Source organism: Schistocerca gregaria, chromosome 8 (genome assembly GCF_023897955.1).
Source record: "Schistocerca gregaria isolate iqSchGreg1 chromosome 8, iqSchGreg1.2, whole genome shotgun sequence".
Classification (NCBI taxonomy): Eukaryota; Metazoa; Arthropoda; class Insecta; order Orthoptera; family Acrididae; genus Schistocerca; species Schistocerca gregaria.
This window is the reverse complement of record NC_064927.1, coordinates 74,302,969-74,328,064: the sequence shown is the minus strand read 5'-3', so window position 1 is coordinate 74,328,064 and position 25,096 is coordinate 74,302,969. Positions and strand designations below refer to the sequence as shown.

General features: G+C 44.6%; 1 protein-coding gene across 1 annotated transcript in view; it reads left to right on the top strand.

Annotated features, from left to right (window-relative positions):
* The first annotated feature begins 1,080 nt into the window (after positions 1–1,080).
* The window catches only part of LOC126284557 (UNC93-like protein), a 230,621-nt gene continuing 206,605 nt past the window's right edge, over positions 1,081–25,096 (top strand). The window contains exon 1 of the mRNA XM_049983559.1: positions 1,081–1,137. The gene's annotated coding sequence lies outside the window, so the exon portion shown is untranslated. The remainder of the gene's footprint in view (positions 1,138–25,096) is intronic.

The following is a 25,096-nucleotide window of genomic DNA, read 5'->3' as shown; positions in this document are numbered from 1 at the left end:
AGTTATACGTCCTACCTGTAATGTGGTTGTTCTGCACCCCATAACTCACACTATGACGGTTCACCTTTCCATTTAAATAGAATGTTGCCTCTTCACTAAACATTAAGCGTGGAAGAAAACTGTCATCTTCTATCTTACCAAGAACGAAATTAAAGAACTCCACACTTTGATGTTTGTCACCTCCACAAAGAGCGTGCAGTAACTGAATTTTGCATGGTTTCATGTGTAAACGCCAGACGGACATCGGGGTCATATTGAGCTGTCGAGCTGCACGGCAAAGTGATTTTTGCGGACTCCTTGTGAAACTATGGCTGATGCGCTCTACGTCTGTGTCATACATTCGGGGATGGCCCGGCGAACTACCTTTACACACAACAAAAAACAGTTATTACTGACCGGCACTGCGCAAACGTAGAACACAAAACGCTTGCTGTTGTCCCGCACACACTGCTGCTACCTAGCGAGAACAATGTGAAACTGGAGAGTTTCCTCTTTCAAACAGTGCATTGTTCACACACATATCTCAAATAACATAATAGTTACAATTTTTTAAAATCGGATAATTCTTTTTGATATACTCTGTATAATGATCCTTATCATTAACTACGTAATATTTATAGATATGTCAGTAGTCTCAAATAGCAGACCATCTGCATCTACTTGATAAACAAATCACGCCTTAGTTTCTGACTCCAAATTCACTGAAAAGTACCTATGCTCCCATGTAGTACTTCCTTTCACATATCTAATGAAGTAAGCAAATTCTGCGCAAGAAGCTCCGGTTGTTGGGTGAGGTGGTGGAGAGATCGCCTGACTAGTGAAACCTCTCTGGCGGTCGGCGAACAAGTGTAGACACGAACAATTTGTCGATCGGGCGACCGATAAATCGGAGCTTGTGTGTGTGTGTGTGTGTGTGTAGCGCCCCCAGGCGGTGCGCCTGCGACGTCGGCTGCCCGCCCGTCACGCACGCCAGCTGGGCTGCCGGCGGCTGGGCGCGCATGCGCGCTGCGCCCGGCTATCGACCCGCGGGCAGCCCGCGGCCACAGCACGGCGTCGCGTCCTGCCCCGGCAGTGGAGTCCCGGCCAAGCAGCGGGCAGCCGGTGCGACGACGACTCGGCGGCAGCTATGAGGTACAGGTAGGCCCGCGGCGCCACGCAGTACGGCTTGCGTCGCACTCCGCCAATGCCAGCACTAGCCACGCAGAACCTGCCAGCACGCGTGGGGCCTCCGCGTTGCGGTGCGACGTCTGCGTTCACGCCGCCCTCGCGGTTTCAGCGTTTCCAGCACTTTCCGCCGCAGAAGAGCAACCCAGTAAAGTGTTTTGTTAATCTCCGTCTGAGCTTCAAACGATCAGGTGGTCGCGAACTGATGTGATGCCCTTGTGACGTCCTCTTCTAATACCAAAACCTCTACGGAATTCTTCGACATACATGATCGCGTAGCTACCTAAAATTAAACTATTGACGTTAGCTTTCTTCCATCCTGGCGCCTTCGTGAGCGGCTCAACGGTAATATTATTCAGAACGTGACGCACGCACCAACTAAAAATAGTTTTACTGTTGTGGTTTACAGCTGCAGAATCGTACGCTACTGTCTTACAGCACATCGCACGTCACTGGCACCAGCGATGTAAGTGAGTGGCAGGTATTTGATACTGTTGTACAAGGTAGGATCATCGATTAAACGTAAGATAATCCTTACAGTAAACAGGAACAACCCAATAGTAATAATTTTCAGCCATAATGGCTATGTTTGTAACCGTGACTGTGTGGGAAAATTAATTATTTCAGCTTTCTGCTACCAGTCACTTTTTATTTTATCCTTAATCTAACATAATGCAACGCGTTTCGAACATGTTTCGTTCATTTTCAAGCGTTTGTACATACATACATACATCGAAAAACGTTACTTAAAAATAAACAGTTTAAACTAGATTAATCTAGAACACTTTGTTTTCTACTGTAGCTGCTGGTGTGGCGTTTGGGGGGAAGGAGGGGGCAGTGTATATCTAGAAATCGAATTCAGTGATGTCTTCTGGTTTTCTTCTTTGTTGTTGACTATGTACATCACAGCCTGCTGATTTGTTACATTTCAGAACCCGATTCAAAGAACATTTAGACTGCTACTGGCTTGATAAATGTAACAAATCAGCAGTAGAAACTCACATTAAAGACACAGGCCACCCTTTGAAAATCGAAGACAACCTCGAAATTTTACACAAAATAGCAAAAAGTAAAAAAATGGATATCATGGAAGAAATGGAAATTTTCATACGTAACACAAACCATGGAGATAACATTCTTAATGAAATAACCGTATTCAAAAACTCAACATTCTTCAATAGTCTTAAGCCCGTTATAACTCAATAGATTCACGAAATGTCAATGTAAATAATCGACTAGAACCAAGAATATCGATAGAAAACCTCGATAATCGATACAGACTCGCATGCTACAGTCCGCCATCTTGTGTTGTGTGTATAGCATCGAAGCAATTTGTGCAGTGGCAGTCAGTGAAAAAATATAATGTGCAATGGTGTAATGTCAATCAACAGCTTCGCCATTCCACCAGTGATACAAGTGAAGCAGCAAGAAGATGTAACTGTAAGTGATCAACTGTCATATAAACACCTTTCACACTATTTTCGTAACACATAACTGATGCAAATGTATCTGCATCGGATACAGGCTGTGATATACATAGTCAACAACAAAGAAGAAAACCAGCAGAAGACATCACTGACTTCGACTTCTAGATATACACTGTTCCCCCTCCTTCCCCCCCAAATGCCAGACCAGCAGCTACAGTAAAAAACAATGGACAAAGTGTTCTAGGTTAATCTAGTTTAAAACTGTTTATTTTTAAGTAACATTTCTCGATGTATGTATGTATGTACAAACGCTTGAAAATGAACGCAACATGTTCGAAACGCGTTGCATTATGTTAGATTAAGCATAAAATAAAAAGTGACTGGTAGCAGAAACTTGAAATAAATAATTAACCCAATAGTGTGCGATTACTGAATTAGTAGCAAACATGTGGAACAAGTCAAATTGCATATTTAGAGGTAATACTAAGGAGCGAGAGGAAATCAGTATTTGGGAAGGATTAAATTTGCTTGAGAGTGTTCTAGGACGGTGTAGTATATCTGAGCATACAATTCTATGCGACAAGCTAAGGTGAGCAATTCTTCCTGTTTTGGCACTCTTTACCAACAGACTCCGATGGAATTCAGAGGCGCTCTGTTAGGGTGGTTTATGTGGTGATGCTCGGTGAGTACGCATGGGACTCCTTGAAAGAGAGGCAACATAATATTCTCTAAACGCTTTAGGGTAAATTTAGACGACAATATTCGAAAAAATGCAACTTTTCTTCGACTGCAACGTACGGGGAGTTTATTATAAAATTATCGATGTATTGAAAAATATCTACTGGCAGTCTTAGTCGACCATGAGTTGCTGTCGGACTTAAGTTGGTTCTGTTTAAATGCGCGGTTATGCCCCCAGTATCATTTGCATCGAAATTACCGTTACACTCTAGTTATTAAACAAAATATGGTGATTGCTAGCTACGAAATCAATAATACGATGATTAGCATATGATACCAAATTAAGATTTATTCATAAAACAGGATGAGCTATATTTCCAGCCTAACATGACAATCCAGTACACTCGCTAACGTAACTAGCCTAACATTGGCACAATGCGTCCTCCTTTCCTGACTCCTTAAGTCAACACTGAACCCGCAAGTGACTCTAGTGAAGTTCTGCCTGAACGGACACAGACTCAGAGAGCGCCAGACAAGGAGCTAGCGGAATACGAACTCATTTAGAATTACAGTGCCCTACTTTGGCTGACGATTGCTAATATCACCGTAATTCTCCGACGGTCGACCCAGCCAACGTCGTGATGCCGTCTTTCCCGTGTGCGGGCTCGGCTTTAACCTCCAACGTGGACGTGGTTTGCTCCTGTAAACTCCTGTACATAAGTGTTCAATTGCGGAGTCCGTCACGAGTCAATACTCAGGCTACTTGCACATATGCCAAGAGTAGTCGGTTGACTCAAGTGCGCGGCAGCAAAGGTACACTTCAGATTGCATATCAACACCACAAGTTAGTACAAATCTGTTTCTCTTCTCAGGGGAACAGATAATGCTACGTGTGTGGAGTCGTATGCTCTAAATTATTCAGACTTTGAGAGTAGCCACTGGACTCAATGCCGGTAACTTCTCCAACCTACTTCTCACCACGCTCTCCAAGCAGGGCAGCCAGACACCGCGACTGCTCTAGTCCACTGCCGACCCCCGAGCACTCCTTCAGAGTTTTTGCAAACCTGGCCGTTCTTCGCCGCATGGATTCCTGCGCGTTGGTAGCCAATCACGACACAGACTACCATGAATGCGTGCGCGTTTGTACCCAACCACGACACAGAATTCTCCCGCGGTTACTGATGCCGCCAAACTTTTAATATGTATGTCTACGCGCTCTGCGCCAATCCTATCACAGTCTTTCCACTGTCGCGCGAAACTGTCTTTCTCTCTTTCGCATGTAAGTCCTTGTCGCTCCTTGTTGTGATGGCCCAGCCTCTCCGAACGTCTTTGGTGGTCTGAAGCGCCAGCCGACGAAGGGGTCCGGCCGCGGCCATCCCGTCAGTTTGACATGACATAAACACCTTCCTTAGGGGTTCCGGCCGTGTTGCAGCCTCTGCGGCCATCTCATTAGTCTGACATGACACACACACCTTCCTTTTCTGCATACATTCTCTCCTACCGGTGGGTCAATTATCAGGTATTTTCGGTGTATCAGTACTGATTTGTCATCATGTAAGGAGCAATGTCTGCTACCTTACACGACCATCGGTTACATCGCGTAGCAGTCACGAGAATAATACGAGAGGTTAAAATGCGTGCAGAGGCACACAGGTACTCGTTTTTTCTCGCTCAATTCGCGACTGGAATGAGAAAGAAAATCGCTAACATCGCGCCAAGTATCGTCAGGCACGCAGTTGCAATGTCTGTACACTGAACAGTCAGAACATTATCTCCACCTACCTAACAGCCGGTATGTCCGTCTTCAGCGGCGGCGCATCGTGGCACGGAAGCCACGAGGCGTTGGTAGGTCCTTGCAGGAAGATGGCACCACACCTGCACACAAAAGTCACCTAATTCCCGTAAATTCCGGGAAGGGGGCGATGAGCTCTGACGTCACGTTCAATCACATCAAAGACGTGTGACATGGCGCCTTATCCTGTTGAAAAACGCCACTGCCGTCGGGAAACGTGATCGTCATGAGGGGGTGTACGTGGTCTGCAACCAGTGTACGACACTCCTTGACCTTCATGGTGCCTCGAATGAGCTCCGCTGGACGCCTGGATGCCCACGTGAATGTTCCCCAGAGTATAATGGAGCTGCCGCCAGCTTGTCTCCGTCCCGCCATACCGGTGTCAAGGGTCTGTAATACTGAAAGACGGCGGATTCGCGCCCTCCCATCGGCATGATGAAGAACGTATCGGGATTCATCAGACCGCGCAACGCCCTGCCACAGCGCCATGTCCATAGGCGATGTTCACGTGCCCATTCCTGTCGTAGCTGCCGATGTCGTGTTCTTAATATTGGCACATGCATGGGCCGTCGGTTGCCGATGCCAATTGTTAGGAGTGTTCTGCGTACTGTGTGTTCAGACACTCTTGTACTCTGCCCAGCATTACAGTCTGTCCTGTTTTACCAGTCTGCCCAGACAAGTACGTCCGCCCAACCCCACGAGGCCTGGACGTGGTTTCGCCACGTAGTGAAGGCGCTCACCACAGCTCACCACAGCAACACCCGACAAGTCGTCCAGTTTCCGAGATGCTCGTGACGAGCGTCCAGGGCATTACAATCTGCCCTCGGTCAGACTCAGATAGATCGCACGCCTTCCCCATTCTACAAACCGACAGCCCGCTCACTGACGCTACACGCACCGTGCGTGACTAGCAGTCATTTCTGGCTGCTGCCGCCTGGGTGGTTCTTATCGACAGTAGGTCGGTGGTCCTAATGTTCTGGCTGACCAGTATGGACTGTTTATATAGATGTTCATCCTGCTTTGGTGCTATCCGATTTCGTAATAAGTTACTGACATATAATTCTTTTCAGTATTCACCGTCACTGTGTTTGCGTAAATTATGAGACATTGTATGAAAGGTTATGTGTACTGTATTGTTGTGGTCTTCAGTCCCAAGATTGGTTTCTGCAGCTCTCCATACCAGTACACCGCAATCCGCAAAATGCGTACTGTGTTCACGCCTTGGTCTCCCTCTACAAATTTCAACCCCCTTACCCCTAATTCCTTTCATCACAAATTTTACACTACTGGCCATTAAAATTGCTACATCATGAATAAATGCAGATGATAAACGGGCATTCATTGGATAGATATATTATACAAGAACTGACATGTGTTCATATTTTCACGCAATTTGGGTACATAGATCCTGAGAACAACCACCTCTGGCAGTAATAACGGTCTTGATACGCTTGGGCATTGAGTCAAGCAGAGATCGGATGGCATGTACAGGTACAGCTGCCCATGCAGCTTCAACACGATACCACAGCATCAAGGATAGTGACTGGCGTATTGTGACGAGCCAGTTGCTCGCCCACCATTGACCAGACGTTTTGAATTGGTGAGAGATCTGGAGAATGTGCTGGCCAGGGCAGCAGTCGAACATTTTCTGTATTCATAAAGGCCCGTACAGGACCTGCAACATGCGGTCGTGCATTGTCCTGCTTAAATGTAGGGTTTCGCTGGGATAGAATGAAGGGTAGAGCCATGGGTCGTAACACATCTGAAATGCAACGTCCACTGTTCAAAGTGGCGTTAGTGCGAACAAGAGGTGACCGAGACGTGTAACCGATGGCACCCCATACCATCACGCCGAATATACGCTTCCAATGTGCGTTCACCGCGATGTCACCAAACACGGATCCATCCGAAAAATGACGTTTTGCCATTGGTGCACCAGGGTTCGTCTTTGAGTACACCATCGCAGGCGCTTCTGTCTGTGATGCAGCGTCAAGGTTAACCGCAGCCACGGTCTCCGAGTTGATAGTCAATGCTGCTGCAAACGTCGTCGAACTGTTCGAGCAGATGGTTGTTGTCTTGCAAACGTCCCCATCTGTTGAATCACGGATCGAGATGTGGCTGCACGATCCGTTACAGCCATGAGGAGAAGATGCCTGTCATCTCGACTGCTAGTGATACGAGGCCGTTGGGATCCAGCACGGCGTTCCGTATTACCCTCCTGAACCCACCGATTCCATATTATGCTAACAGTCATTGGATCTCCACCAACGCCAGCAGCAATTTCGCGATACGATAAACCGAAACCGCGATATCAAAGTCGGAAACGTGATGGTACGCATTTCTCCTCCTTACACGAGGCATCACAACAACGTTTCACCAGGCAACGCCGGTCAGCTGCTGTTTGTGTATGAGAAATCGATTGGAAACTTTCTCCCTGCCAGCACGTTGTAGATGTCGCTACCGGCGCCAACCTTGTGTGAATGCTCTGAAAAGCTAATCATTTGCATATCACAGCATCTTCTTCCTGTCGGTTAAATTTCGCGTCTGTAGCACGTCATCTTCGTGGTGTAGCAATTTTAATGGCCAGTAGTGTATTACTTCCTGCTACGTAGCTCTCGGAAAACGACCACGACGAGAAAATGAGAGAAGTTGGAGCCCATGCGGAGTTTCTCCGAAACCATGCTTGCCGTACGCCATTTGTCAAAACCATAGTGATGTATTGATCAGATTGTGTTGGCAGACGTATCGTCCACCATACACCATAAACTGAATTGCGGACTACAGATGCAGAAACGTAGAATGTGGGTGTAGAATAAACACTGTAATAATCACAAACAGTTTATGTGACACATTTTACAATATAGTTACATTGTCGGTGAAGCAATTTGTTGTTGTTATAAAATATTCAATTTAGACACAAAACTATTAACTCTCCCCCCAACCCTATATTATTTAAGGAATTACACACCAGCGTATTAAGCAGCTTCAAGCATATTGTTACTCCACAAATGAGATAATTTGTTAAATGTTTGTCGTTCATCGTATAACGCTTGAATACCTAAAATTCTAATAATATTCGGATTGTAGCCATAGACTAATGAGAAAGTCAAAACCGAAACTGGTAAGCTGTCTCATTATTAAATACTGTATAAATATACTCTGGGTAATTTGCGCTCAGTTTTGAGAGAAAACTAGTTTTTTATGCCTTTCCATGTTTATGTTCTCATATCTCCCAAACTATTGTGTCGCATGATGATATAATTTTGCAGGTACATTCAGTATATATGTGGATAGTGTCTGCGAAATGTGTTGCAAATAGAGTCAGTAGTAAAGAAGTAGTAAACTAAAACGTGATGCCTAATGCTAAACTTCTACTGCATGAACAACGGAAATGTTCCTTTCATTTTTTGTGGACGATTTCAGCGAGAAAATGTTCGAGAAAGGTTTGAAATTACGTTTAAAGTTTTCTGTGTGTCAGTAACTGTTGTCACTCTCAAATATTGTAGTCCGGGTGATTTTCTCACCCTGCGTTACACTAAGTCAAGACATATTCACATTTTCTAACTTATATAGTTGACTTGCGTTAAACCATTAACGGAAGATCGTAGTTGTTAATGTGTTGATTATGAAACCATTTTAAAGCAGGGCAGGCCACGGCGTGCCAGAGTTCACGCGGTCCGAGGCACGGGTTGTCGCTACCTACCCCGTAGTAGCCGGTACCTCGTGGCTTTTCATTTAGTTCTGCGGTGTGGCATTATTCGGTCAGTACAATTCTTCAGTTCGGCAGAACCGTGGTGTCAGCGCTGTGTAGCCTTCAGTATTTGTTCGTTTCGTGAAGGACGTTCACAGATTCGCTAGATGTTTGCACAAAAGCAGTGTAGCGATCTATAGCCATAAATCTTTAAAAATGAATGGGAATGACAGAAGACAGGGATGAGAGTTCTTGCGCATGTTATGCAGTCTCATAAGCGACACATACTGCAAATTGGCTGTGAAACGACATTACAAAGCATTTAAAGATTTAATCGACACTGAAAGAACAGAAAAACTACATCGACCGACAGACAGGATTTATTTATTCAGTACATCAAGAAGCACTTAGTGCTAACTTTTCAGGCATGCGGCACTTAGAGAAATTGATGGTACGAATAGCAAAATTTATGAAGTTCGAATGCATTATTCCAATGTCATTTCTAACTCTTTTCGATGGAACTAAATGAAGAGTATGTAGCGTTTATACATTACAGTCGAGGCTCACGCTCGCAACAATTTTTCAGTTTGAAATTCGGTGTTGTCGAATTTATGAAGGAAAAAGGAGTGCAGGAACGAAAATTAAAACATGTGGAATGGACTGCAGACCGCACATTTTAAGTGGACGTGACTACATACTGCCGATAGTAAGACACTGCAATATGAGAAACAACTCGTTTTCTAATTTGACGGGGATGCATTGAAACAGAAAATAGAGTTATAGAAGTGATACATTCTGACAAACCCCTCTAGTTCCCTAATCTCACTGCCATTAACGAAGACGCGAGGTCTGAAGAATTCATTCTGGCCTTTAAAAATGTACAAGGATAGTTTTCCAAAAGTTTCGAGGAGACTGTCAGCTGTTTTCGAGACCATTTGCCGTTTCAGTTGAAAGCGACACATTTCGTCTGCAGATGTAACTGATTAAACTGTCCAGTAAATCTACATTGATATCGTCAGAATTTTCACGGCTGTATAGTGATGCTGCAAAAGTGCTACAATATTTCTATCGACATATTTGTGTGAAAAACGTTTTTTTCGATTGTGAAACTAAATAAGTCACGATTATGCCACAGCCTGAGTGCGAAAATCTGTGAAATTGTTTATGTCTGTCCGTATGTAGACAGTTTGCACCATATAAAAATTCTACTAAACCAAAAGTCATTCCACAACATTACCAAACTCCTTGACTTCGGTACAGCAACCGTGATGTTGTACAGAGAATTCAGTCGTCGTTACAATAAAGATGGATTTATTAGTTCTTCATTTCCGATGCGTTTCGGCTGTATTGAAGCGCATTTTGAGACAATCGAACTATGGGGAAATAATCGTCTCACAAAATGAATCAAACGCATATAATTACATCTAGGAGAGAATGGACCAAGTATGTGTATAACGCTAAAATATGGCAGAATGTCGATTGCCGCAATTTGTACTTTGTGAAGGTTTACAGTAATGTGGAAATAATGGTAACAAAAGAGAACTTTCATATGATAAGACCAAACGTGACTTTTTAAAAATACACGTTTGTCAGCAGCATAAAAAATGATCACGTGGAGACGACGGACCTTAAACACAAAATAGGGCCTGTTTACATGTGCCATATATGCACAACCACGACTGAATTCTGTCTATAAAATTATATCAAGTCTTCAGTGAGACAAGAATTGTCAAATAATACAGATTTTTTTGTGATCTGTGTTGCTGAGAGATGTGGAGTGTAAGACTATGTGGTACGCAGTGCGACTGCGTAGCCGAGTGCGGCGGGTTCGAGGCTCAGCACGTTCGCACTGGTGCCTCTGCACGGCACGCCTGCCTCAACCTTGGCCGCTCGCGTTTTAAAGTTTTAAATTCGGTCAGTGATTACACGAAACGCCGAAAATCAAACCCGCTAGATAGGCAGCCTGCAGCTGGTGTCGGGGACCGGTTTAGCGGCTCGCAGGCGGCAGAGCGGACACTGCGCCACGCGCTCTGGCGCGCTCTCCTGGCGACGACAGCCACGGCGCGTTGCCGTGGCCACCCCGCGCTCACCTGCTACTCGCTGACCCGACCTGCCACCAAACGTCGCACGCAAATATTCTTCCGCACGTCCATGTTCCAAAACAAGGGAAATTTTTAGGTTCTGCAATGTTAAAGTGCTACAAGCTGTCAGACATTCAAAGATGTTTTTCAAAGCCTCTTTAGCGGTGAGCGTCTTCCCGTAAGGCAGCTCTCGAGGGAAAGGTGGGTGGGTCAGTTCCTGCACTGCACGCTCCACGGGTTCCAACACGAAGCGACTTATACGAGTGAGTGCCAGAGACGGTACTCAGGAGAAGCACGTGCCGAGTGCGTCGATTAAGGACGGCCGTCCTTCAGCAACAAAATTCAGGAATATGATGAGGAGGCAAAGCGCGTTGCACTTTCAGTTCAAAAGAGTAATTTCTTTTATTTCATCATACATTTCTTCATTCTTCTCATCATTTGCGAAGCTAGTTAACATATAAACTTGTACTACTATCGAATTCCATTCCGCATCATAATTAGATATTCCGTCTCCTTTAACTATCTGAATAATTCATTTTATCTCATCATACATGTCTTAAACGTCTTCATCGTCTATGGTACTAGATGGCTACTACTGTAGTGGGTATGGGCTGCAAAAAATGTTCAAATGTGTGTGAATTTCTGAAGGACCAAACGGTCCCTAGACTAACGCACTGCTTAAACAAACTTATGCTAAGAACAACAAACAAACACATACACACACACACACACACACACACACACACACACACACACACATACACATACACACACTACCACACACACACACACACACACACACACACACACACACACACACACCACACACACACGCACGCACACACACGCCAGAGAGGGGACTCGAACCTCCGGCTGGAGGAGCCGCGCAATCCGTGACATGGCGCCTCAAATCGCGCGGCCATTCCGCGCAGCAATGTGGGCTTCATGTCTACCTTGGCTACGATAATGCGTTCACTATGCTGTTCATATTAACTTACCCGCATTCCTATTTCCTTATTGATTATTAAACCCACCCTGTATTCACCTGACCAGAAGTTCTGTTACACCTACCACCGAACTTCACTTATCTATATCCAACTTTAACCTATCCATTCCCCTTTTAAATTTCTCCAACATATCTTCCCGATTGATCTATTTACCATTGCACGCTCTGATCCCTAGAACACGAGCTTCGTTACTCCTGCTAACGACGTCAGCTCGAGCAGTCCCCTCACGGAGATCCGAACTGGAGACTGATTTACCTCCGGAATATTTTAGCCAACAGAATGCCAGCATCATTTAACCATACAGTAGAGCTGCATGCCCTCAGGAACAATTACAGCTGTAGTTTCCCCTTGCTTTCAGCTGTTCGCAGCACCAGAACATCAAGACCGTTTTGGTTGATGTTACAAGGCCAGATCAATCAATCATCCATACTGTTGCGCCTGCAACTACTGGAAAGGCTGCTGCCCCAAATCAGGAACCACCCCTCCGTTGTTTCACTTGTGGTATGTCTGTATGGCTGAGGCACTCGAGCCATCCCGCTAACGTCAAGATCCAAGGATCATTGGAGGGGACATTACAATACTGAATTAGGCTCTGTATCGGAAAATAAAATAATCTGTTGCCTTGTATCGGGTGCTGCAGTTCAGTTTTGCACACTCGTATGTCGACAAATTATCCTGTGATTGAATAAATACACACCGTTCGGTAGTCACCGTTGAAACGTGAATTTACATTCAAAACATTTTCTTAAGAATTTACTTTATTTACTAACGATTCATCAAGAACATTAACACATTTAATCACACTATGTTAACGTGGAAGTAGTTGCAGGTGCGTAACTGATAAAAACAAATTAAATTTCAACAAATTGAATTTTTTTTCCTAAAAACACTTTCTTAAAAAAACAGATTTAAAAACTATAATCAGAAAGCACCTTCTAAATATTAAGTTACAATTTATTCAGAGACAGAAATAACATTTTTTTTCTGACAGTATGAGCTTCCGGGCTGAGAAGCTTGCTGCTCCCTTTTAACACGGCCGTAGTTACGACCGCTCACAACAACCTCTAAAAGACTACAGTGCTGCAAATCTGCAACACACCAGATTACCTCAAACTAAAAATTCTAACAAATCACACAAACACATAAACTATGCACCCTGTAGGAGGGATGGAAATGGTACAAACACTCACACTAAGAAATTATTTGCCACCGAAAATGCAATTTGTTTTTAAAATGACTCTTACGATGCAAAGGTGGCAACTTTGTAAAAATGACTATTTAAATAAAACCCATGAAATTCAGACTTCCATAAAATGTACAAACATGCTCTACATTACACATATACAACCTCTCGAGATAATAAAAACACATTCCAGGAATTCGGCCTTTACACCTTAAGCAATAAATTCGTTAACATCGAATCCGATAAACATGACAGAGGCAGCTATTGACGTATGGCAGGTTAACAGGGGGGTTACTAAACAACCCGAACCGGAGACTGCTCAAACCCGCCCCTACTCCACAAGGGAAAAATTTACCACCTAAATCATAAATAACCATCTTCTCCCGGCTGGGCAAACAGAGAAGAATGGTGGCACGACCCCAAAACAAAGTGGCTGGTGACCTCACCAAGAAAACAATTTAACAAGTAACTGAAACAACATATCTCCAATCACTTAACTTCTAATAAACTGAGATTCCTGGCGAAGACCTGGCCCAGCACCCACAACGCTCTCCCGAACCGTCCGCTCCCAGCCGCTTCAACGGACGCAGGAAGGCGCGCCGATCTCCCGTCTCACGGCGTCGCAGCTCACACCGGCCAGCCCCATGTCATGGTTTGACTCCTGTTGCTCTCGTGTCGATCGCGAAGCCACTATCCCTTTCTATACCGCGCGACCCACTGCACCCACGTGCGGACCCCACATGCGCTGACGCTCAAGGCGGACAAGTCATCTTGTATCTCAGTGCGCGACCGATCAACCGATCGATCCAACCGCTAATGACCGTTGCCAGAGCAACTCGAGCAGACTGGAGGCCTAACGCGCAGACTCAGATGCAGGAACTCAGCACAGACCCGGCGACCACTCGCTGAGTTCTCTTACTGGCGGAGTGGCAAGACTCTCATTTTACCGGCTGTAAAGGTTGATCCAAACGACAGACATACTTGCATTCAGACGACGGACAGGCACTCACTGCCACACAAATGCGAACGAGAGACCGACCAGCAACTGGTGACGCGAGGCTGACCCAGACTCACTGCGACTGACGAGCTGACCAGACTCGCCGACTGACCAACTGCTCGACTGGCGAGCTCATAGCGCCCCTTAAATGCACGTGAACAGGCAACCTCTCCCCGCTCCCGCCATAGGGACACACCAAAGCTGCGATTGCCTCAGCGGCGCCACCGCCAGAAACGGAGGGCGACTGCTTCACACAACGCGCTGCGGCGCGCTCTTCAAAACAGCAAATTTTACCACTGCTCGACCGTGCCATCAAGAAATATCGCACTGATTACGCTGCGACTCGCTATTACACACCACACAGTCACTCCTTGAGGGTGAAGAGAATTGTCGATCGCGAAATGTGGATTCTCAGTCTCCCAAATGTGCCAATTTTGCTTATTGACGAACACATGCAAATGAAAGTGGGCTTCGTCGCTAAACCAAACCATATATATATGCATACTAATTCCCATCTACCCCTACGGCTAACCGAGCCTGACGCAAACCTTTCACAAGTTACGCCGATTTTATTTCATATAGTTCAATTTGTGTCACCCTCTGTAAGGTATGACAGAAATCTGGGAACCAGATTTTAAAATCTAAGTCATTTCTAGAGCAGATGTGGATTCTGACCACAATTTATTGGTATTCAACTGTAGATTAAAACTGAAAAAATTGCGGATAGTTAGGAAATTAAGGAGATGGGACCCGGTACATCGAAAGAACCAGACCTTGTTGAGAGTTTCAGAGGGAGCTTTAGGCAACTGTTGAATTCAGCAGGAGACATGTGTACAGCTGAAGGCGAATGAGTAGCTTTGAGGCTGAAGAGGACAAATAGACAAAAATACCAGGCCTGGTAGGAATATTCGATAACCGAGGAGAAACTGAATTTCATTGACGGAAGCAGAAAATTTAAAAAAGCAACAAATGAACGTCTAAGAAATGAGATTGGCAGGAAGTGCAAAATGGTTAATCAGCAATGTCTGGAGGACAAATGTAAAGATTTAAAAACATTTTTCTAGGGGAAAGATGGATACCGCCTACAGGAAAATTAAACGAGCCTTTGAAGGAAAGAGAAGCGGCTGTATGAAGAAGAATTTGACAAAGCTTTAAAAGATCTAAGTCGAAACAAGGCCCCGGGGTAGACAACATTCTATCAGAACTGCTGATAGCCTTGGGAGAGCCAGCCATAACAAAACTCTTCCATCTGGTATGCAATATGTATGAGGCAGGTGAAATATGCTCAGACTTCAAGAAGAATGCAATTACAACTCCAAATAAAGCAGCTTCTGACAGGTGTGACAATTACAGAACTATCAGATTTGTAAGTCATTATTGGAAAATACTAGCCCGGTTCTTTAGAGAAGAACGGAAAAACGGGTAAAATCAGTTGTGGTTCCTGAGAAATGCAGGAAGACGCGAGGCATAGTGGCAGTATGCCTTCTCTTGGAAAACACGCCAAGTAAAGGCAAACGTACGGCTGTAGCATTTGTGGACTTCGGCATGCTTTTGACATTGTTGATTTTGGAATACTCTTTGAAATTCTGAACATAGCAGTGCTAGAAAACAGGGAGTAACACTATTTAAAACTTGTACAGAAACCGGAAGCCGGCTGTGAGAGTCATGGAGAATGAAAGGGAAGTGTTTGTTGAGAAGGAAGTGAGACAGAATTGTACCCTATAACAGATCTTATTCAGTTCGTAAATTGAGCAAACAGTGAAGAAAATAAAAAGAAAAATTTGGAGTAGGAATTAAGTTTAGAGAGAAAAATAAGAACTTTGAGGTGTGTCGATGACATTGTAATTCTGTCATAGACAGCACAGGACTTGGAAGAGCATTTCACCGGAATGGACAGCGTCTTGAAAGGAGGATATAAGGGGAACATCAACAAAAGCAAAAATACGGATGATGGAATATAGACGGATCTAATTAGGTGACACTGAGGGAATCAGGTTAGGGAACGAGACAAAGTAGTAAATTAGTTTTGCTGTTTTGGCAGCAAAATAACAGATGACAGCCAAAGTAGAGAGGGATGTAGACTCTTACTGGCAAGGAAAGTGTTTCTGATGAAGAGAAATTTGTTAACATCGAGTATAGATCGTCTATCATCGTCTCAGTTACTCCAATGACAGTTTGAATTGTTCTCGATACCATTTAGACTTCATTTTCTTCGCTTCACTTTCATGTCCTTTCAAATTACTTTAAGCTGCTCTTGTGATCTTTTGTATAAGAGCCTCTGCGTTGCCTTCAACGTGTATTTTTTCCAAGCGTCCTTTCTCCTTTTTAGCAAGTTGAGATCGGGCATTTTAGACTCAGCAGTAGTTATGTACTTTTTCACTGTTTCAGCAAACTGCTCTTTTTCACTTTATGCTACGTTTCATAACACTTAAATTGCACTTGACTACCTCCATGTTACAGTTACCTTCATCTAAAGCTGTAAAAATGGATATGGCACCACTTAAATTAAGACCTGTCATCGAGCAAGAATAGGTGGTAGTAGCTGTTGATAACGGGGTTATGAACATTACATTCGTCCATTAAAAGCACGTTTCTTTTTGATAATATACCGATCTAATCATTAGTACAAAAGCCTTTAGCTTCTTTGACTTTTAATAATTCTTTCTAGCATTAATTTCGCTAACACGATGTTAATGTCAAAAGGTGATGCAATATTGTCTTCTGACAATCAATATTTTGCGAGAGGAAATAAAATGGACGTTCCATCACTCAGCAGAAATAGCCCACTTCTTTAGTATAAAGGTATTACTACTTTAGTTACAGCCAGAGAAGTAAATAGAAATTGAGGTCTCCAACAGTAGGGTATATTACTAAGAAAATAATTTGCTAAAGTAGTTCGGACTAAAGAAGTAAGAGTCACGACAACAGTAATTTACATTAGTTTGGTGCTCTCTGCCTAAAACGGTCAAAAGTGTCTCCTTTGCCGGCCGCGGTGGTCTCGCGGTTCTGACTAATTCTGATAATGAAATGGAGAGGTGTAACTGGTGGTTTGTATGGACGCCTAAACGAATTCACATGTCAGGCTGGCGTATAGAAAGAGTTGAAAGGGTAGCGACCCTACGTGATCAGAAGTGATTCCATCTTTACCCGGTATGTTGTTTTCTGTCATCGGTACGGATATACGTCATTTGTATTTAGCATAGCAATACAAAAGATGAAATATGAGAAAGATAAGTGGTAAATACTAAAAGTCCGATGTGACTGATTCATCGATTCAGGGGATTATGGGTTCAAATGGTTCAAATGGCTCTGAGCAATCTGGGACAACTTCTCAGGTCATCAGTCCCCTAGAACTTAGAACTACTTAAACCTAACTAACCTAAGGACATCACACACATCCATACCCGAGGCAGGATTCGAACCTGCGACCGTAGCAATCGCGCGGTTCCGGACTGCGCGCCTAGAACTGCTAGACCACCGCGGCCGGCTCTGCCCTTTGTTACAATGCTACAGTATATATGACTGCATCAGGCCGCCTTAGCGGAGGCGTCATTCCATCTGTTATTACATTTTAGTGAAATCTTTAGAAACATTATTACTGATATGAAGTTAAATAAAAGTATTTAATTATGTGGTGGATGGGCGCCACATCCAAATAATAGAAACAGTAGGTGTAGTTGTATCTCTGCATCGTTGTCAAACCAGGCAATGGTGCTATACCGCAATGAGCGCAGTACGTTCTCCTGCTGACTCTTGAAATAAGCAAATTCGGATCGTCTCCAAAACAGTGAGTGGGTCCCCTACTTCTGTCCTGTCACTACCGCCAGCGTACGCAGTCGTCTTCCTGGGACCTTAAATGACTTTCTTCACATTCCATTTCTCGACTTTCGAAAAACAATTGCCTCGGTACCACATCTACGTTTGTTAGCGAAATTACGATCATAAGGACTACTTTAAACTTTAATCAGAGAGCTGATTAAAGTCTATGCCCTAAGACTTTACTCCTTTATGTAAAAACCGATCCATAAATGAACAAACCCAATCTGACAAACTGTATTTCAGATTTCGTGGAGACGAGAAACTTTTTCATAGCGCAAGGGAATAATTAAAGGAATGTTCAACTTAAGCTGAGAGAAGACAAAATTGAAACTATAATCTTTACAACAGATAACACGCAGTCACACAATATCGGGTGATTCCGTGATTATTTTTCAAAATTTCGGGGATGATGGAGAAGGGTAAGGGACCTTCGTCCGGAAACGACAGAGACGCAAGTCATAAGCGAAAATCATTCTGGTACCTCTGAGAGCAGAATACACTTCATAGTACAAATGCGTGTGGGACTGTGGATAAGCAACTTTCTGACATGGTAGTATGGACCAAAGCAAAAAAAGTTCCTAGTTTTTTTTCCTTGTTTTTGGTCCATGCCACCACCTCCAGAAATATGGAGACCAAAAAACTTGCAGTAGAAGGTACTTGTTTCACAGTATCGAAGACGAGCAAGTGCTTACAGCTTCTACGGTATGCATCTTAGAGGCAATATTTACTTGACATTTTTCCTTGATTTGGTCTGTATCACATCCTTTGAAAGTTTCCTATCGTAAAATCCTTTCAACAGTGCCTGTATCAAGGGTTTCAAACGAATTTCGTTCATAATTTTCGACTCAGTCAATTTAGGACCTGCGTCCTTTACCTCATCCGTGACAGCTTGTAACGTCATCGCGCACTCGCGCTGTGTGTGTATGTGAACTTCACCTCATAGGTGTAACTCGTGGAGTGAAGATGTGTATGCGCTCTGTATCCAACAACACCCTACAAACTGGAAAGGTATGAAGGAAATGTCGACGTCTTCATCGTTGCAGACCGTGTGCTTTCAAGTTCCAACCTGGCTAGCTGAAAATTTCATTTAAGAATAAGAAAGTGCCGTCACTCTGACAACAGTTTCTTCTCCTTTTGCTTAAATTACAGTGAAAGCGAAATGCAGTATTTTGGTGAACACACATAACAGTTGGAATTAATATCCGAAGAATGGAAAAATAACTTCAGAAGTCTCCCAAATTATGTGAACTCTGATGAGCCAAAACATTATGGCCGAGCGGTTCTAGGCGCTACAGTCTGGAACCGCGCGACTGCTACGGTCGCAAGTTCGTGTCCTGTCTCGGGTATGGATGTGTGTGATGTCCTTAGGTTAGTTAGGTTTAAGTAGTTCAGAGACCGATGACCTCAGCAGATAAGTTCCATAGTGCTCAGAGCCATTTGAACCATTTGAACCAAAATATTATGACCACCTGCTTAATAGCTTATTTGTCCATCTTTGAAACGAAATATATCACTGATTCTGCATATCAGGGATCCGACAGTTTGTTGGTAGGTTTGTGGAGGTATGTGGTATTTCATGCCTACGCACAGGTCATGTAATTCGCGTAAATAACGGGCCGCTGATTTACGTACCCAGTGATGGCTCCAGCTGGCTACCCAGACGGGTTCCATACGATTTACATCAGGTGAATTTGATCGCCGAGACATCAACGTCAGTTCACTATAATGTTCCTTATATTACTGTAATACGGTTCTGGCTCAAGGACAATTATACTGCTGAAAGATGACATCGCCGTCGGGGAAGACATCAAGCATGAAGGGATGCACATGGTTCGCAGCTGTCAGCGTGTCTTCGATTATTACCACAGATCCCATGCAAGTGAGAAAAGAAAAGCAGCTGTATGAATATCGAAAGCTCAGACGGAAAACCAGTACTAAACAAAGAAGGGAAAGCTGACATCTGGAAGGAGTATATAGAGAGTCTATGGAAGGGAGATGAAATTGAAGGCAGTATTATAGACGTAGATGAAGATGAGAAGGGCGATATGATAGTCCGATAAGAATTTTACAGAGCTTTGATAGACCCAAGTCGAAACAAGGCATTCCGTTAGAGCTTCTGATAGCCTGGGGAGAGTCAGCAATGACCAAACTCTTCCGTCTGGTAAGCAAGCTGTATGAGACAGGCGAAATACCCTCAGACTTGAAGACGTATGTAGTAATTCCTGTCTCAAAGTAAGCGGTTGCTGACAGGTGTGAAAATTACCGAACTAATAAGTCACCGTTGCAAAATACTAAAACGACTTCCTTACAGAAGAATGGAAGAGCTGATAGAAGCAGACACCGGGGAAGATCAACTTGGATTCCAGGAAAATGTGGGAACACGCGAGGCATACTGACCCACGAATTCACTTAGAACATAGATTAAGGAAAGACAAACCTACGTTTATAGCATTTGTAGACTTAAAGAGAGCTTTTGACAGTGTTCATTGGAGTACTCTCTTTAATATTCTACAGATGGCAGGGGCAAAATACAGGGAGCGACAATCTATTTACAACTTGTACAGAAACCAGTTGGCAAATATAAGAGTCGAGGGGTATGAAAGGGGAGCAGTGGTTGAGAAGGGAGTGAGACACCGCGGTGTGGCCGAGCGGTTCTAGGCGCTTTAGTATGGAACCACGCGTCCGCTACGGTCGCAGGTTCGAATCCTGCCTCGGGTATGGATATGTGTGATGTTCTTAGTAGTTCTAAGTTCTAGGGGACTGATGACCTCAGATGTTTAAGTCCCATATTGCTCAGAGCCATTTGAACCATTAAGTGAGACACGGCTGTAGCCTATCACCCACGCTATTTAATCAGTAAATCGTAAAAGCAGTAAAGGAAAGCCAGAAAAAAATTGGAGAATGGATTTAAGCCCGCTGAGAACAAATAAAAACTTTGAGGTTGCCGAAGACATTGTAATTCTGTCAGTGGCAGCAAAGGACTTGGAAGAGGACCTGAACGGAATGGACAGTGTGTTGAAAGGAAGATATAAGATGGACATCAACAAGATCAAAATGAGGATAATGTAACGTAGTCAAATTACATGAGGTGATACTAAGGGAATCAGGTTAGAAGATTAGACACTTAAAGTATTAAATGAGTTTTGCTCTTCCGGTAGCAAAATAACTGATGATGGCCGAACTAGAGAGGATATAAATGCAGACTGGCACTGGCAAGAGAAAGCGTTTCTGAAGAAGAGAAAACTATTAGCATCGAGTATAGATTTAAGTGTCAGGAAGTCCTTTCTGAAAGTATTTGTATGGAGTGTAGCTATGTATGGAAGTAATACACGTAGAATTAACAGTTGTAAGACGTGTATATTTCTATTGTATATTGTCAAACCACACTTTATGAAAGATGTTTATATTTTATTAACAGGATTAAGTAGGAATAATTAATATTTGTCATGTTGGAAATAACTGTTGTAGCAGGGAATGTCTGCACCAAAGTATTGTTGGAAAGAGACCGCAGATTGATATAATTTTAAAAAGGGCGGGAGAGACAGCGTATGGATTCATTGAGGTATTGGTTTTGTTCAAACATATACTCGAAAAATTGTGTGATTGTTGGGAAAGTAGAATTCTCGAAATTTGGCAGACTAATTAGCAGATCTTTAATGCTACTCTGTGTGGTATCTGACCAATATGCTGCTAGAAATGCTTCCTGGAATGCTTCTACTGGAAAACACTGTCTAGCAACTGGTCGCATTCTTCTCGCTGGTTCCCCTTCAAGAAAACTAGCTTACGTTGAACTGGCCACGACGGTGGGAGTGCCGCATTGAATTGTTGGATCCAACAAGTCAATGCGGCACTCCCACTGTCGTGGCCAGGTCACCAGATTTTTGCGGGAGCCGTGTATATACGAACGGTGATAAAATTCACAAGTTGACTATCACAGAGGTAAAAATACTGTTATGCTGCCTAGCGAACGTTCTGTTGCAAGTCTATGGATTAGTTCTTCATTTCGCTGACGTGAGGAAATCTATGGACTTCGGATTGTTAGTACTTGGAATACTTGGAAAAATGAAAGATGGAGATGTAATCCATTTCAGTCCTCATAAAACGTAGTATATAGACTCCAATAGATTGTTAACAACACGAAGGGTCTCAAGCAAAAAGATGAAGGAAAGATTAACGACGCTAAAACTGACGTATGAACTTAAACGCATACCACTACTTTTTACAGTGTTTCGTACTAAAATGGCCATTTTCGCACGGGGTCTTATTTGTGCGTAAAATTTAATCGTCTCTCCTAATGAACAAATTTCTTGAGGACGTATTCATACAACATTGCGGAGTCCTTATACTGAAGGAGGAAAACTTCAATGTGCCTAAGGCTATCGAAAGTTTTTGTCCTTCTTGACGCAGAAAATAGTAGTCCTGCACTGGCTGCTATATATGCTAAGATGGCAATCAGTAGTGCCAACTTTACCCTAAAATGCTTCACATAAAACTCGTCTGAAGGCCACATACGAATCCCAAACAATCTCACGGCTTAAAACCCAGACAAATAAATTTCCAGTTTTTAATTTAGACTGGAAAACTCGGCTGAAGGCCACATAAAAACTAGAAAATATTTTTTTACAGCTTAACGCCTAAACAAAAATTGCACGAAGACCTGAACGATGCCCAACAGTAACTAAATACGCACGAAGACAAATCGGGGGTCGATGCAGATACGCACAGCCGACGCATGAACGATCGGCGAGTCAAAAAGCGTCGTCCGGTAGGACGACCGACCGACGATCCAGCAAGACAGCGGCCCGGCTCAAGTGGTGCGTGGCGGTAATGGTCGGGCGAGCCGTGTCGACGCAGACCTCACTGAGGCTCCAACCCGACTGCACCACTGGCGCATTGCAACTCCCCGGACTGCACTGCAGACGCTCCTGACTGGCAGACAACGACTGGGAAGTCACAGCAGTCAAGCGAAGATACTACGAGAGGGGATGTGTCCATAGGCACTGCTAACGCCGCTCTCCGTCAGACAATGCAGCAACTCAGTGACAGTAGTAATTTAAATTAGCGGAGTGAGGTGGAAGTACGTTAAAAACAGATGATAGAGAGAACACATGATAGAGAGAACACGAGCCACGCACGGCTCAGTTACTTCTTTTCCAGCTCTCGTTTTTTCATCTGAATGCCCATTACAGTATGATGCATCTGTGTCACTTCGAAGAACAGCGCAGCATTAAATAATACACTCCTGGAAATTGAAATAAGAACACCGTGAATTCATTGTCCCAGGAAGGGGAAACTTTATTGACACATTCCTGGAGTCAGATACATCACATGATCACACTGACAGAACCACAGGCACATAGACACAGGCAACAGAGCATGCACAATGTCGGCACTAGTACAGTGTATATCCACCTTTCGCAGCAATGCAGGCTGCTATTCTCCCATGGAGACGATCGTAGAGATGCTGGATGTAGTCCTGTGGACCGGCTTGCTATGCCATTTCCACCTGGCGCCTCAGTTGGACCAGCGTTCGTGCTGGACGTGCAGACTGCGTGAGACGTCGCTTCACCCAGTCCCAAACATGCTCAATGGGGAACAGATCCGGAGATCTTGCTGGCCAGGGTAGTTGACTTACACCTTCTAGAGCACGTTGGGTGGCACGGGATACATGCGGATGTACATTGTCCTGTTGGAACAGCAAGTTCCCTTGCCGGTCTAGGAATGGTAGAACGATGGGTTCGATGACGGTTTGGATGTACCGTGCACTATTCAGTGTCCCCTCGACGATCACCAGAGGTGTACGGCCAGTGTAGGAGATTGCTCTCCACACCATAATGCGGGGTGTTGGCCCTATGTGCCTCGGTCGTATGCAGTCCTGATTGTGGCGCTCACCTTCACAGCACCAAACACGCATACGACCATCATTGGCACCAAGGCAGAAGCGACTCTCATCGCTGAAGACGACACGTCTCCATTCGTCCCTCCATTCACGCCTGTCGCGACACCACTGGAGGCGGGCTGCACGATGTTGGGGCATGAGCGGAAGACGGCCTAACGGTGTGCGGGACCGTAGCCCAGCTTCATGGAGACGGTTGCGAATGGTCCTCGCCAATACCCCAGGAGCAACAGTGTCCCTAATTTGCTGGGAAGTGGCGGTGCGGTCCCCTACGGCACTGCGTAGGATCCTACGGTCTTGGCGTGCATCCGTGCGTCGCTGCGGTCCGGTCCCAGGTCGACGGGCACGTGCACCTTCCGCCGACCACTGACGACAACATCGATGTACTGTGGAGACCTCACGCCCCACGTGTTGAGCAATTCGGCGGTACGTCCACCCGGCCTCCCGCATGCCCACTATACGCCCTCGTTCAAAGTCCGTCAACTCCACATACGGTTCACGTCCACGCTGTCGCGGCATGCTACCAGTGTTAAAGACTGCGATGGAGCTCCGTATGCCACGGCAAACTGGCTGACACCGACGGCGGCGGTACATAAATGCTGCGCAGCTAGCGCCATTCGACGGTCAACACCGCGGTTCCTGGTGTGTCCGCTGTGCCGTGCGTGTGATCATTGCTTGTGCAGCCCTCTCGCAGTGTCCGGAGCAAGTATGGTGGGTCTGACACACGGGTGTCAATGTGTTCTTTTTTCCATTTCCAGGAGTGTAGAAACCTTGCCCGTAATAATATTGTGTAAGTTAGATGTTGACGTCCCTCCGTAAAACAGAAATATCCATTTTAGAACTTCTTACGAATTTGACACAAGTTTCACCCTCTTCACTAATAACATGATGCTGAAACGATTTCGAGGTGTACCAAATAAACTAAAATGCACATGTGTCTGTAGGTCTTGTACTTGCCCTGTGATAGTAGTGGTCACGTAACAATGGAGTTTTATTAGATACTGAAGTAGAGCATTAATAACAACACGTCGCTGTATGCAACCGAAGACGCTAAGGTTGGTGTCCTCCTCACCTTGCAAACACAGTGGCACCTGTGCAAAACCGCTGCGATGCGGAGCTTGCCTGAAGCACCTGCCATGGGAACTCAGTTGTCCCCATGACGTTTCGGGCACCTCCAACACCGACAGTTACTTCAGCAACACGCTGGTAGTGCCGGTGGTCGCGGCTATACGTCCACTGACCACCGTCCACCGCGAATATTGATGCCGCCTGCTAGCTTTGCGGACACGTGACCCGGTAAAAAGAGCATGTAAGCGGCGCCTAGGCGAGTCGGGGAAACATTCAATGACTTCAAGTGCTGT